The sequence below is a fragment of the Leguminivora glycinivorella genome, chromosome 3, assembly GCF_023078275.1.
Source record: "Leguminivora glycinivorella isolate SPB_JAAS2020 chromosome 3, LegGlyc_1.1, whole genome shotgun sequence".
Lineage (NCBI taxonomy): Eukaryota > Metazoa > Arthropoda > Insecta > Lepidoptera > Tortricidae > Leguminivora > Leguminivora glycinivorella.
This window is the reverse complement of record NC_062973.1, coordinates 26,584,238-26,599,077: the sequence shown is the minus strand read 5'-3', so window position 1 is coordinate 26,599,077 and position 14,840 is coordinate 26,584,238. Positions and strand designations below refer to the sequence as shown.

At 36.8% G+C, this 14,840-nt stretch overlaps 2 long non-coding RNA genes across 2 annotated transcripts; both read left to right on the top strand.

Annotated features, from left to right (window-relative positions):
* Positions 1-2,409: 2,409 nt before the first annotated feature.
* Positions 2,410-3,706, top strand: LOC125224730. The gene is made up of 2 exons (XR_007176910.1): positions 2,410-2,952; positions 3,038-3,706. It is a non-coding gene; the product is annotated as an uncharacterized LOC125224730 (long non-coding RNA).
* A 4,542-nt stretch (positions 3,707-8,248) lies between these two features.
* LOC125224731 lies at positions 8,249-8,697 on the top strand. Its single transcript, XR_007176911.1, has 2 exons — positions 8,249-8,311; positions 8,395-8,697. It is a non-coding gene; the product is annotated as an uncharacterized LOC125224731 (long non-coding RNA).
* Positions 8,698-14,840: the final 6,143 nt, after the last annotated feature.

Genomic DNA, 14,840 nt, shown 5'->3' with positions numbered 1-14,840 from the left:
TGCACAGGCAAGACAAAATACACATAATAACAACATGACAGAAAATAATGAAGTGCCACGAAATGGCCTCATCTCAGCGTGTTGCAGGGGACTTCCAGCGCTCTCTATCGGTTATCTGTATTGGCACGACAGAGTCAGACTGCGTTTTGATCAGCGTCCAGCGTCAACTATTGTCATTTCGGCTACGCCGACAGGAAACATTTACTAGGAAAACATGGTGAATAGGAATATAACTCTCGTTGGGAACTAGGTTTTAGATTACTTTGAATTTTGAGATTTCCAGTCAATATTAAATACATACAATCATACAATCAACATACAATCACGCCTGTTTCCCAGAGGGGTAGGCAGAGATCACGGATTTCCATTTACTACGATCCTGACAAATTACTTTCGCTTCACACACTTTCATAACGTTTCTCATACACGCTCGTCGGTTTCGAGTACTTCTGACCTGGCCTTTTTGCAATATTTCCCCGATTTGAACAAGAAAAGTTCGCCTAGGTCTTCCACTTCCAACTGACCCTTCCACTCTAAATTCAAGTTATTAAATGTAATAGAGCAAAAGCCCAGAGCCGCCAGACCTTCCTCGTCTTCTCAAGGATGAAACTTTGGGATAATGTAGAGTTCTTATTGACGTTTAATGTATGCATATTAGCTAGTTCGGCCCTTCGGCCATTTTCTTTCTATAATGCTTTTTTTAAACACTAACTTCCCTTAAATTCTCAATTTTTTTTATAAATTTTTATATTATGCGCTAGAAAAGATTGTCAGCAGTTGATAATCATCATTTTCTAACCAGTTCTAAAATTTTCTATAACATCTTCATTTTTTTATTCGATATTGAGACCAACTAGGTATCCTTTCTACATTCTACAAATGGTACATTATGATACGAGTACAAATATGCTTGGCTAGACACAAGTGCGGTTATGTAAAAAAAACCCACGCGTGTAATAATTTCTTGGCTAATGAGCCTAAAAACGTTTCAACAATATTCTTGTTATGAGGAAGTGTGTTGAAATACTAGTTATAAAATACTAGTTTTTTCCCGCGGCTTCGCTCGCGTTAGAAAGAGACAAAAAGTAGCCTATGTCACTCTCCATCCCTTCAACTATCTCCACTTAAAAATTCACGACAATTCGTCGCTCCGTTTTGCCGTGAAACGCGGACAAGCAAACAGACACACACACTTTACCATTTATAATATTAGTATGGATTACTACCTACCTTTATTCTAGCTCCCAGTCTTTCAAACAAAACATCCAAGAATTTTACCGCCACTTATAAATCTCGAAATTCACAGAAACTAAGAATACCAATATCTTCCTTTTTCAAACAGCTGCTTCCCAAGTTCCTTTGATCTTCGGTGAGACAACAGATCGCTGTGGCTGAGGTGTCGATTTCACAGGGTAGTATGTTATGGTTGAGTGCTCTTAGGATTTTATTAGTAACCTTAGAGTATTTAGATATTTTTAGCGTCAAAAGTTTTGTGTAAGGTGTTTTTAATGCTGAAATATCTAGATTCTAGCACCCATAGTAGGATTGCAGGCGACGATATACATAATTATATGGATAAATACATACTTATATACATAGGAAACATCTATGACTCGGGAACTAATATCTGTGTTTATTTATACCAAACAGGTGTACGGTCCGCCTGATGGAAAGCGGTCATCGCACCGTAACCTATGGACGCCTGCAACTCAAGGGGTGTCACATGCGCGTTGCCGACCCATTAGAAACTTGTACACTCCTTTTTTGAAGAACCACACGAATAAAGGCCCTGAGGATTTGAACCCAGGACCATCATCGGCGTAGCAATCAGGGTCACTACCGATGGTAAGTAGGTACTTTTAATTCTATATTAAGGTAAGCACGTCAGTATTTAGTCATGAACTTTTGTCAAATGTAACAACTCTTTCAAATACTCTGTCTGTTAAGAAGATTAAGTATAAAATTTAAAAACTTTTCTACAAACGACTTCGTCTAAAGGTTTCTAAGCCTTTTAATATTTTATAAAATCATTAGAAAAGTTTCACTTGAACTTTTGTCGTATTTGTGATACTATAAAATGTTTAAATCACGAAAAGTGTCTCAATGGACGTTTGTTTGCTTAATATGTATATGCCAACTATACGATATAGAATATTATAGGTAAGTAATATTAACACTTTCGCAACCAAGGACCCGCCTGGTGGGCACTCGTGAACTTTGCTCAGATACCGGAGAACCCGTCGGGCGGGATCTCGCCATACAAGTGGGCAATTATAAATTACGACCGGTTTCTGATAGCGAATGTGTTAAAAAACAATTATTACAAGCATAAAAAGTATTAGGACTAGGATACCAATAAAACACTCCTCTGTTTTCACATTTATTGTAACGTAGCAGATTTTTTGATAGTCATAATTAAATATTTTGGATAGATTTAATTTTTGAATGAAACACTTCCTTCTCGTTCATTGCATTATCTGTTGCACTTCAAATGCACATATTTATGTTTATCTGTTGTAGGGTTGCCATACAACAAGTATTATTCGAAATTGTAGGTATTTTGGCTGTCATTCCAGGAAAACTTTGTATAGTTTTGATATACTTTAAGTATTGATTTTTGGAAAATATAATATTTTAGAGACATGATAACAAATGTTATCATAGGTTTTTTAAGGCTGTTCTGGAATGATATTTGTTAGGTTTTGTTTACTTCAAGGTCTGATACAGAAACTGGAGTAATCTTCATTTAATGAATTAGAGTATTTTATTGTTTATTCGTTTGCCACCCGGCTTTTGTTTTGGGTCCTTTAAATTCGAGATCATTCAGTGCGCCGTTCTTTCTGTGACGAGATCCTCTTGTATAGTGATCGGACGGCCGTATAAGGGCCTGGAGCCCGGCATGCCACGTGCTGCCGTGGCGTTCCATATTTTGGGTGCGTTCTGTCAGTCTGAGTAAGTAGATTTCTTTGTGAGCTTTTGATATTTCCATGGCGTGAAACGTGGAGAGATTCTTAACCATAAATTGGTTTATTTCCAGCTGGCAGAAACATGCTAAGGGTGGGAGTGCTCCTTGGAGATCCTCGGTCTGCAGTCTGCAGGTCTCCGGTGAGCTCGCTTACATTTTTTTGTTTAGTCTATCACAGTGTGTGAGGGCACTCGACTAATGTGACCAATTTATTTGTTTCATAGGAGTCGGGAAGAAGTAAAGAATTAGAGAATTGCAGAAGTAGATAATTAAACAAGAACCTTTACAATTTCGATGTGCAAGGAAACTTCTTTGGCTTACTGGCGCAAGGTGCCTTTGGACCTTGTTTTCGTATGGAAGGGTCAGCCCTGTCCACGTGGCGAGGGGGCGTCAGCACCGGAGTCCGGGGAGCAGCCGGCTCATCCCTGACAAGGTGTGTCTCCTGCCGTTTCCTGCCGGTAATGCTGTGTAATTCAGGTTTTAATTTCTGTGTAAAGTAATTTCTGATTTCATTTATTTTGAGAATTCTGGTGCATAACTTTAGGTAAATTCATATTTAGTTTTTGTAGAATAAATGGTTGTAAGAAACCTTTTCCTGGACCCTCTTAAAGCGGCCCAGCTTTACCACTGAGCGTAGTTCATATTTTCATATGGTGTCTAATTTAGTATTTCGGGAAACATTAAATGAAACCTTTCTGTAGGCAAGAGTTTATTTATAATTAATAAAGTTATAAAATGTGATATTGTTTAATTTGTTTCTCCTCTAGCTTTCCTCCAGCAAGTATAGAGACACCATTTAGCTTTTGTTTTATTATAAATTTTGTGCTAACGTGGGTGTATTTACTTTGAACTAGCCGGAGCTTTCCATTCTATTTTATTTACCCCCCATCAAATACACCACCGTTACACTGGCGCCCTGGGAATTTTGATTTTTTAGTAATGACTTGCTGAAGGATAAGCCTAGATTTTGTTATGCACCAGAAATTACTTTAATTTTTTTGTCTCACCTTTTGTGAAACTTTTAGTAACTATTTTGAAGTTTAATGTTTGTTGCATTGTATTTTTGGTATTAGCATACATTTTGTGTTTTTATTTTATGTTCATTTGACATATAATTTTTAGAAAAGAGTTACATTTTGTGTGATACATTTTGAGGTTAACAAATTTTGCTGACTTAACTAATATCAAAGCACATGTTTGTTTTGAATAATAGTGGATACTATTTTGGATTTATTTAGTCTGGTTTTTCGTATGCTTTAGCATTTTAGTATTTCTTTTTGGAAAAATAGTGTAAAGTTAACATTTCAATTAGAACAATATTTTATGAAATTGATATTTGTTAGAATTTTGTTCGGGAACTTTTTAGTTTTATAATTTTGACAACTGTTAATTGGAACTGCACTTTAGTAATGTTTTTTTAGTATTTGTTACTTTTGACTATTTTACACTGCAATGTAATTGTTTTGAGGGATTAAGCTAATATACATAATAGTTTATTACGGATTAAGTTTTATTAAGAAAAACAACTGTATTTGTTAGTATACTTTTAATTATTCACTTTCAAACACCAGAATTTTCAACACAGTAAATTTTATTAGAGAACACAGCACATAATTTCACAGCTTATTAGTTAACAAAGTTAATAGTAAATCACTGTTCTTCATAGGTTGTGATGTGGTGAAAGCGACACCACTATTTTGTTTTTCAGAGTTCTTCGGGATAGCTGGCAGCAGTGTCCGGCAAGCTTCTTTTGTGATGTCATTTAAATTTAAAAATGAAGATATTCTTCTTCTGAGTGTTTGCGCTTTTAGTTCCGATGACAGTTTACAGGATAAATTTTCAATTTTACACACTTCCTGTGATCCGGTGTCCAGTAGTGGGCATGGCTGGATCCTTTTGTTGGTTTTGTTTCGTGGTTTATGTATCCAAATTCAGCATTTAGTAGAAATCTGTAACAATTTCATTTTAATTTAGAAGTATGCAATACAGGTTAGTTTGGTTATTTTGTTACAACTTGCAACAACATTTAGCGTTTATTTTGTTATGAGAGAGGAGCCATAGCGTAAAGTATGCCTCCTTTGCTCATTTTTTTTAGTACTTACCTGAATTTTTTTAGTTTTGTTTCACTTTGTTTCGTGTTGTTGATCAACATAGAAATTGTTGCCTTTTTATTTAGATTTTCGTTGAATTTCATTTCGGTTGCAACAATAAATGTTTCCTTGCATATTTTAAAGTATTTTAGTCTATTTTCGGAACGAAGTGCTACGATATTTAATTTTTTTTTGCTCATTTAGCACCGTAGCACGGTAGACATAGATAATTTTATTTTAATTTTTATTGTTTTAAACTATTGAATTGAATTAATGTGACAAATTGTATCAATTTTTGTATTGTAATTTTATCATATCTATGTTCTAATTTTTATTCTTATTCATCATTTTATCGCATCGTTTTAAATTTTACACTATGAATTGTTTAATGTTATAATGTGAATTTTATTAATACCTTTTTGAGATGAATATTCCTACATACCTATTTGGTTTAGTTTAGCTTAAGATTCTATTGATACTGTGTATCCACTACTGCATGGATTTGTCCTTATTTGCAATAAAGATTTGAGTATTGAGTATTGAGTATTGAGTTTTTCAAACTTATTTTGGTTGACGTTGACACTTGACAGACAAGTTTTTTTAGGGTGCGTTCGGAAACGCGCATATATTTTGGTTGCGACTCAGATTGTGCAACAAATTGTAACAATTTTATTGGTAATTGCACAATTCTTTTCGGTTTTTTTAGTATTGTAATAATTTAAATTCAATACAGTAATTTGGATTTTTTTTTGGCACTCAACCCTGGGTATTTCAAAACATTTTTTGAATTATTTTTTTTGTAACTCAAACTCGTTTAAGTAAAATATTGGTTCGGTTTTAGTTTTGGCTGGAAATTTTAAACTGTTTTCTTTTTGGTTATTTCGTTTTTTAGTTATATGGCATGTTAAGGTTGTGAACATAAGTTTTTGGTAGTTTTTTTTAATGAGGGTAACGCCCTCCCCTACTCAATTACGTTTCGTTTCGCGGTTGTTCGTGAAGAGTGTTGGATATTGGTGGTAAAATATCCAATCACGACTCATGTTCGGAAAGTGGTGGACAGATGTGACTGCTTCCACTACGATTTTTTTTGTTATGAGAGAGGCATGGAAGGTATGAATGCGTGAGGTATGGTAAACACGGAAGATATGATGTATGGCTACTTTATATGAGTGATGTTTGTCAGGGTCGACACAACCTGGCTCACTTTTAGGTTTGAGCGGTCCTTAACATGGCCAAATTGGGTGTTCTGTAGTAGGTGGCTATCGGGTGCTTACCACACCCGAGCACGGTTTGTGCATTTTTGCGTATTTGTGGCTACGCAGTTTGGTCGGTTTGGTGTGGAGAGCCAGCAGTCACCCATTTTCAGGGGCTGTTTTTTTTGTTTCGGGCTCTCATTTTTGGGCCATATCGACCGCGGTACACCGATTTGGTGGTACCTTTTTGTGATTATCGTGCTGGCGGGTTCAACGGCCATTTTTCGGCGTTGGAACGACACACGGAGTTTGTTGCCACGTCTTTACTCGACTTCGTAGGAAGAAGGGTAATGTTTTGTTTAGCCTACTACAGACATGCAATTGTTTTGTTTTTTTTTTGAGTTTACTACAGACATGCAATTGTTTTATATTTTTTTGTTTAGCTTCAGCCAAATGGTTGTGGGCATGGTTTTGGTTTTGATTTATTTTTTTGCCAGGGTTATTTATCTGATGCACTGTGTTGTGACGGCTTGTGTTGTGTCGCGTGAGAACCTCACCTACTGTTGGGGGTTGAGTGCAACATTTTGAACTGATTTTTTAGATTTTGGGGTCTCGTCGTCAACGTATTTAATCTTTTTTGAATGGTATTTTGACGTGTGGAGAGTTGGCACAGATTGGTGTGGCCAATTCAACCAGGCATCACAACACGACACGACAGACAAATTTTTTTGGTTCAGTTTGAAACTTTTTTTTTTAGTTTGTTCACCTGAAGGGTTGAGACAAGCAGGTGTCGTCAACCTGTAGGGCTGTAACAATGATTTTGGTTTGGTTTTGGAAGTTATAGTCGGAAGCCTATAACTGTGGTTTCGCCCGGTCTAGCTGAGTTTTTTTCTTGGAATGCTGAACATCGGTCCTGGCGGTTGGTTTTTTGGCTTTCTCAGCACAACAAGCTTTATTGCAAGTTGCACTGAGAAGGCCAACGGTTGGTTTACTGTTTTGGAAATTAGCGGAGGTTTTTTTTTCTATATGCAGCGCAGTTGGCCGCATAGTTTTTTTCACCCTCCGAGGGTTGACGCGGGTTCGAGATTTTTTTTAATATTTTTTTTTGTGGTCAAACAGTAGTTTGCTTGTTTTAAATACCTTTTGGTATAATTTTGTAGATATTGGGGGATTTTTTTTGAGATTTTACAGTCTCGAACTTGCGTCAGGTTTTTTTTGATTCTGATATTTTTTTGGTAGGTTTAGTTTTCTTGCCTTCAGATTTTGTTTTTTTTTTATGAAAGTCGCTGAGGACAGCGAGCGGTTCACCTACGTTGAACCTTAAATCGGGAAGGGGGGTATTGTAACGTAGCAGATTTTTTGATAGTCATAATTAAATATTTTGGATAGATTTAATTTTTGAATGAAACACTTCCTTCTCGTTCATTGCATTATCTGTTGCACTTCAAATGCACATATTTATGTTTATCTGTTGTAGGGTTGCCATACAACAAGTATTATTCGAAATTGTAGGTATTTTGGCTGTCATTCCAGGAAAACTTTGTATAGTTTTGATATACTTTAAGTATTGATTTTTGGAAAATATAATATTTTAGAGACATGATAACAAATGTTATCATAGGTTTTTAAGGCTGTTCTGGAATGATATTTGTTAGGTTTTGTTTACTTCAAGGTCTGATACAGAAACTGGAGTAATCTTCATTTAATGAATTAGAGTATTTTATTGTTTATTCGTTTGCCACCCGGCTTTTGTTTTGGGTCCTTTAAATTCGAGATCATTCAGTGCGCCGTTCTTTCTGTGACGAGATCCTCTTGTATAGTGATCGGACGGCCGTATAAGGGCCTGGAGCCCGGCATGCCACGTGCTGCCGTGGCGTTCCATATTTTGTGTGGTGCGTTCTGTCAGTCTGAGTAAGTAGATTTCTTTGTGAGCTTTTGATATTTCCATGGCGTGAAACGTGGAGAGATTCTTAACCATAAATTGGTTTATTTCCAGCTGGAGAAACATGCTAAGGGTGGGAGTGCTCCTTGGAGATCCTCGGTCTGCAGTCTGCAGGTCTCCGGTGAGCTCGCTTACATTTTTTGTTTAGTCTATCACAGTGTGTGAGGGCACTCGACTAATGTGACCAATTTATTTGTTTCATAGGAGTCGGGAAGAAGTAAAGAATTAGAGAATTGCAGAAGTAGATAATTAAACAAGAACCTTTACAATTTCGATGTGCAAGGAAACTTTCTTTGGCGTTACTGGCGCAAGGTGCCTTTGGACCTTGTTTTCGTATGGAAGGGTCAGCCCTGTCCACGTGGCGAGGGGGCGTCAGCACCGGAGTCCGGGGAGCAGCCGGCTCATCCCTGACAAGGTGTGTCTCCTGCCGTTTCCTGCCGGTAATGCTGTGTAATTCAGGTTTTAATTTCTGTGTAAAGTAATTTCTGATTTCATTTATTTTGAGAATTCTGGTGCATAACTTTAGGTAAATTCATATTTAGTTTTTGTAGAATAAATGGTTGTAAGAAACCTTTTCCTGGACCCTCTTAAAGCGGCCCAGCTTTACCACTGAGCGTAGTTCATATTTTCATATGGTGTCTAATTTAGTATTTCGGGAAACATTAAATGAAACCTTTCTGTAGGCAAGAGTTTATTTATCTAAATATATAAAAGAAGAAGCTGACTGACTGACATATCAACGCACAGCCTAAACCGCTGGTCCTAGAGATTTCAAATTTGGCACGTAGGTTCCTTATATAGTGTAGAGGAGCACTAAGAAAGGATTTTCCAAAATTCACCTCCTAAGGGGGTCAAATGGGGGTTCAAAGTTTGTATGGGGAAACAAGATTAGTTTGACTATTCTATTCGAAAATTCACAGGAAGATTCCTTAAGACATATGACTGAATACGTGTTTCAGGTTTTTTGAAAATTTAACCCCTAAAAGGGTGAAAAGGGGGTGATAAAGTCAAAAAATTAATATGGGTATCGTTTTTATGGTTTATCGGGTCGCTGATCACGATAAATACAACGTTTTTAAAATCTAACGAGGCGGAAGTGAAATACCTTCTCCCCTGTTGTGGTGCAATGGGGTTTAAATATCAAAAAAATATATAAAAGAAGATATTGACTGACTGACTGACATATCAACGCACAGCCGGAATCGCTGGTCCTAGAGATCTCAAATTTGGCACGTAGGTTCCTTATATAGTGTAGAGAAGCACTAAGAAAGGATTTTTCAAAATTCGCCTCCTAAGGGGGTCAAATGGGGGTTCAAAGTTTGTATGGGGAAACAATGTTAGTTTCACTGTTTTATTCGAAACTTCACAGGAGGGATCCTAAAAACATATGACTAAAGACGTGTTTCAGGTTTTTTGAAAATCTAACCCCTAAAAGGGTGAAAAGGGGGTGATAAAGTAAAAAAACAATATGGGTATCGTTTTTATGATTAATCGGGTCGCTGATCACGATAAATACAACGCTTTTAAAATCTAACGAGGCGGAAGTGAAATATCTTCTCCCCGTTATAGTGCAATGGGGTTTAAATATCAAAAAATATATAAAAGAAGAAACTGACTGACTGACTAACTGACATATCAACACACAGCCGAAACCGCTGGTCCTAGAAATTTCAAATTTGGCACATAGGTTCCTTATATGGCGTAGAGGAGCACTAAGAAAGGATTTTTCAAAATTCTTCTCTTAAAAGGGTGAAATGGGGGTTCAAAGTTTGTATGGGGAAACAAGATTAGTTTGACTATTTTATTCGAAACTTCACAGGAGGATTCCTAAAGACATATGACTAAATACATGTTTCAGGTTTTTTGAAAATTTGACCCCTAAAGGGGTGCAAAGGGGTTAAGTCAAAAACACAATATGGGTATCGTTTTTATGGTTTATCGGGTCGCTGATCACGATAAATACAACGATTTTAAAATCTAATAAGGTGGAAAAGAAATTTTCTCCCCTGTTGTTGAGCAACGGGGTTAAAATATCCAAAATAGCCATAAGTATAGGTTTAGTTTTTATCTTTACTTCTGGTTCAAGAGATTTCAAATTGACACGGAAGTTCCTTAGAGGAGCACTAAGAAAGGATTTTTCAAAGTTCACCTCCTAGCGTGATAATTTGACAGGGGCAAGGACAGGGACAGGGACAGGGACAGGGTCAGGGACAGGGACAGTGACAGGGACAGGGACAGGGTCAGGGACAGGGACAGTGACAGGAACGGGATAGGGTTAGGGTTAGGGTTAGGGATAGGGTAGGGATAGGGATAGGGGGATAGGGATAGGGATAGGGATAGGGAAGGGATAGGGATAGGGATAGGGATAGGGATAGGGATAGGGATAGGGATAGGGATAGGGATAGGGATAGGGATAGGGATGGGGATGGGGATGGGGATGGGGATGGGGATGGGGATGGGGATGGGGATGGGGATGGGGATGGGGATGGGGATGGGGATGGGGATGGGGATGGGGATGGGGATGGGGATGGGGATGGGGATGGGGATGGGGATGGGGATGGGGATGGGGATGGGGATAGGGATAGGGATAGGGATGGAGATAGGGCCGGGGATAGGGATGGAGATAGGGCCGGGGATAGGGATGGAGATAGGGCCGGGGATAGGGATGGAGATAGGGCCGGGGATAAGAATAGGGATTGGGGTCGGAATAATCGGTCGGCAATCGATATCTAGGCAGTGTAAAATGCAGGTGGCTCAGTGGGAAGGGATTAGTAAGTAGGCATCGGCGAGTATCCTGCATCCGTAATAACTATTACATTCAATGTGCTGTAAGAAGATCGTTGTTTGCTTGCCTTTCATATGTTTACGTTTGCAATAAGTATAAGTAAAATGGAAAAAATTTTACCCTACCGACCATAGCGTCAAGATACTGGCTATGTGGGTTGTATGAAGTTTCCCAAGTATATTATTTATATAGGTAAAATACATACATATTCGTACCTACTACCTACGCTGTGTAACAATTCTACAATCATTGCAAGAATTTCTTTTAAAACAATAGTAATTTGTGTAAGGTACAGTCAGCCAAAAAGCAGTGTAAGGTTCTTGGCTGACCGTACAGCAAATAGATCAGTTACAATGGCCCCCCAGTCGAGAATTGCCCCGCTTTACCTTAATCGAAATAATCGCGGACAGATGTACCTACAAAGAAACCTACGGATCCAAATGAAAATCTTATTTTTTGTAAACGTTTTAATAAGAATACTTTTATTACGCGGGCGAAGCCGCGGGTAAAAGCTAGTAATTAATAAAGTTATAAAATGTGATATTGTTTAATTTGTTTCTCCTCTAGCTTTCCTCCAGCAAGTATAGAGACACCATTTAGCTTTTGTTTTATTATAAATTTTGTGCTAACGTGGGTGTATTTACTTTGAACTAGCCGGAGCTTTCCATTCCATTTTATTTACCCCCCACCAAATACACCACCGTTACATTACGTAATTTATTGCCTTGTGCAATAATGTAGTAAAAGATAACTCATTTTACCATGTTTGCGGAGATTACAATACGAGTAATAAAACATACTTAAGCAGGCCAGATAAAATAACTACTCTAGAAAGTAATCCATTACATATCACCGATAAGAATTAAAAAGTCCACTAATCGTACGAAAGTAAGTCATCCAGATAAAAAGAACCTCTACCATGGGTTCATTTATTTTTTAATTTAAACTTTATTGCACAAATTAACAGTAAAAAGTACAAAAGACGGACTTAACGCCTTAATACATTTTAAGGATGGCATTAAAGTTTATAGCGTTTCAGAGTACGTCCATAGGGTTACATTACGGAAAATGAATGTAGGTAATAAATAATAAATAAATAATTACAATAAATAGAACATTATTACACAGATTGACTAAGCCCCACGGTAAGCTCAAGAAGGCTTGTGTGTACTTAGACAACGATATATATGATACCTATATAAATACTTAGAGACATAGAAACATTCATGACTCAGGAACAAGTCTGTGTTCACCACACAAATAATTGCCCTTACCCGGATTCTAATACAGGACCGCGGCTTAGCAGGCAGAGTTACCCGCTAGGCCAGATCGGTCGTTAGGTCTAGTAAGCAATTTTAAGTGCTGTACTGTTAATTTTCTCCATACAATCATTTTAATTTTTCGTCATTCACGCTAACGAGTAACGTGTTAAAAACTTATGGTTACTAAAAAAACCCGCGGCACCTTAGTAATAAATAATGTGAGTCAAAATAAATTTCCCCTGAGTCGTATTAGTATTTATGGTAGTAATAAAAGATCTTTACTAACGCCGCTCGTTGTAAATTATTTTCAGTGTGAGCGTTTGCATAGGCACTTGTTGGGTGAGGCCAGAAGAATAGCGGGAAAGGTAAGCGGGAGAAGAGCGGAAACGTTTGGGCGGTAGGTAGTTATTACTAGCTGAAAAATTGATATTCAACCTACAGTCATGATTAGGTATGAGTTATGACAAGACTAAGATTAATATAGCAAAAAAATGTAGCTTAAAAAACATGAAAACATTGATATTCGTGAATAAACTCATAAATTCTAGTGTCCATCAATGGTCAAGTACCGCGTTCTGTATGTATTTAATTAAACATTTCGTCACTACTTTGAAAAACTTGTATCTTCTTCTGTCAATGAAAAGAAAAATGTAATAAGTATATGTATGCCATGCATATAGACTTACTGCGTTTTAACTTTGAGGAGCAGTGTGAGATACGAATTTTTTTCAAAGTAGTGACGATTTGTAATTAATCAGATAACTTTGTGTAAAGTTATAATAAAAGCCCGTCTTCAGACATAAGCCACCTCTCCATTCCTCCATTGTCGGTCCGTTGCCATCCGCATCCAGTTATAATAAAATAATTATATAACTAGATTTAGACTTAAAAGATTTAGATTTAAAATCTCTATCCAATTGGGAGGCGTGGTTATTGAAATAATGCTCAAAATCTTTCTAGTAATGTAAATAATACGTTAATAGATACGTACGTTAGCCAAGTGAATAAAATTATTGAAAAAGTTTGTTAATTTATTATTTAATTCCACATAAGGTTTTCTCCGTCGTTAAACTACATTTTGCCGTTTCGTGGCCCCAAAATCGACGTCGGCACAACTCAAAAGGCGACAAGACAATAGTTAACGACGCTCATAACGACGTTCATTGTCGATCACAGGCTGCTTTCGCCGACACTTGGCCGACACTTCGCCGACACTTTGCCGACACTTTGCCGATCGCCGAATTGTTTGCCGACATTGCTGGCGCTACCACAAAGCGATCATAAAACTTTATGGACCTACCAGATCTATATTTGCGTGGTGTTTTTGGGATTTTGGGTGTCAATGCTATTGTAGTATTGTACTTCGGGTAAATATTTGTAAATAAAGGATAGAATGAGGAAAAAGAGAGCAGCAACAGAAAAACTTTTCTACATAGTTTGATTCAAGATCTTACTTAACTACTAACATAGACCGCCAATGCTTCTACAATATGAGTAAAGATGTTAAATATGCTTTAAGGTATCAATTTGTGAATGTCAAAGGTGACGTTTCTTCAAAGAAAAAGACGATTTTGACACAGACATATCCCATCCATATCGTATCTAATCTAATATTTGACGTATATTTAAGTTCGAATCGGGCGGAAAGAAGCACTACACTTAAGTCATAAATGAAACGCTAAGTGTTTCTTTAATTTTACGAGTAAATAATCTTGCGGAATCTAAATATTACTGCATTATGCAAATAACTTTGTTCCTATTTAACGGAATGCATATTTCAGAAAATGCATATTCATATTATTCGTAAGTCGTAAATGCCTAATAAATTAACTATGTTATGTTATGTTTTGTACGTAACTTTATTATTGCCATTCGTATCACGTTTCACGGTTCGTTTATATTCTAACAGTAATAACGTCATCACTGTCAATAATATGTATAGTTTATTAATTTTTTAATTTGAATGTTTAAACGTTTATTTAATTTAAATTTAACAAGATTCTTTATTTGCTTTCAAGGTCAAAAGGATTAGCAGTTTTTATCACAGTCATTACGTGTATGCGTGTGATTTTACTCTTAACTGTCTTCAATTTAATCTTTGTAATCCACTTTGTTTTCAAACGTATATATATATACCTACCTAAATTTCTTTATTACTTTCATAAGTACATGTATGCCTGTCATTTTACTCTTAACTGTCTTCAATTTAATCTTTGTAATCCACTTAAATCTCTTTATTACTTTCATAAGTACATTTATTTTATACGTTCGCTATATTTCGGGATTCCGAACGAGCATTCTCAACAGTTGTTATTCTTATCCGAAGCGAATCAAAATTTACATCCTTTCAGTCCCTTAATTCAAAAGTTTAACCATACACCAGTACCACGCTATACACGCATGAATACAATAATAAATGTGGGCCACCATAAAGATAACGATAAACAAAATTTCAACCCTGCGCCTCCCTTTTTTATTGGCAGGGGCAATTTGAGACGATGTTTTCTGCCTGCATTACCGCTATAACCCTTCACATCATTTACAATACACCCCTCCTTATCTCCTTGATATAAAGTTGCTTTAAGTAAAACTTACAGCTGATG